This window comes from Danio rerio, chromosome 8 (assembly GCF_049306965.1).
Source record: "Danio rerio strain Tuebingen ecotype United States chromosome 8, GRCz12tu, whole genome shotgun sequence".
Lineage (NCBI taxonomy): Eukaryota > Metazoa > Chordata > Actinopteri > Cypriniformes > Danionidae > Danio > Danio rerio.
In genome coordinates this window covers 46317501-46318699 of record NC_133183.1, presented here as the reverse complement: position 1 = coordinate 46318699, position 1199 = coordinate 46317501, and positions in this window count along the sequence as shown.

The following is a 1199-nucleotide window of genomic DNA, read 5'->3' as shown; positions in this document are numbered from 1 at the left end:
ACTATTTAAAAGAAAACGGCATGTTTTACTATAGATTTTAGACCTAGAGTGCAGCCATCTTTGAATGGTCGCCGTGTCTGATGTCACGGGGTTTGGTACCGCTCGCTTAGCAGAATAGATACAGTAGAAGTAAAGAAGACTGTAAAGCCTAATTTAACCCAAAGTGTGAAGTTGTGGACGTGGAGCTGTTGCAAATGAAAGCATCAGATTCATGTCTAATATAAACAGTATATATATATATATATATATATATATATATATATATATATATATATATATATATATATATATATATTTTTTTTTTTTTTTTTCCTTTTTAATTACAGATCATTTGATGCGATTTGCTCTACTTTCTGTATTACGCTGTCTGACTGGGTTTCCACCATGATTGTAACAGACTGTAACGGAGACTGGAAGGCCTAATTTAACCCAATGCATAAAGTTGTGGATGAACATCACAGAGCTGGTGCAAATACAACAAATAAGCATTTAAGTGTCTTCAGTTGTGTATTTTTTCTTTTGTCAATACTGTTTGTTTGACAATTCGTCAGTAATAACTCACTCTCTGTATTATGCTCTCTGACTGCCTGTGGTTTCAACCAGGTCCGGTGCTGAAGTAATGGGGGTGGGTACTTTTACTTTTAACTGCTACAGCCCCTACCTCACCTCTGCTCGTGTTCAAACCAAACTAAGATCGGCGCAGTGTTTCTTATGGCAGGTTTATCCTTCATACATGTTGAGCGATCGAATTGATCAACTTGATAAGGGAATATGTCTTGACATAATCCACACAGACGTGACTTAGTAAAGCGAAGTTGTGTATTATTTTAATTGTTGCATTAGTCTGAATGTAAATCCCCTCCTCAGGCAGGGCTGGAGCAGCGTGAAAGATCAGTGCATCCAGCGAACGGTATTAACAAAAAATAAAAATAAAAAATACACAACTGAAGACACTTAAATGCTTATATTTGTTGTATTTGCACCAGCTCTGTGATGTTCATCCACAACTTCATGCATTGGGTTAAATTAGGCCATCCAGTCTCCGTATTCAGTCCGTTACAATCATGGTGAAAACCAAGACAGGCAGAGGAATACAGAGAGTGGACCAAAGTGCATCAAATGATCGGTAATTAAAAGGGGAAAAAACACACATATACAAACATATATACACACACATATACAAACATATACACACACAC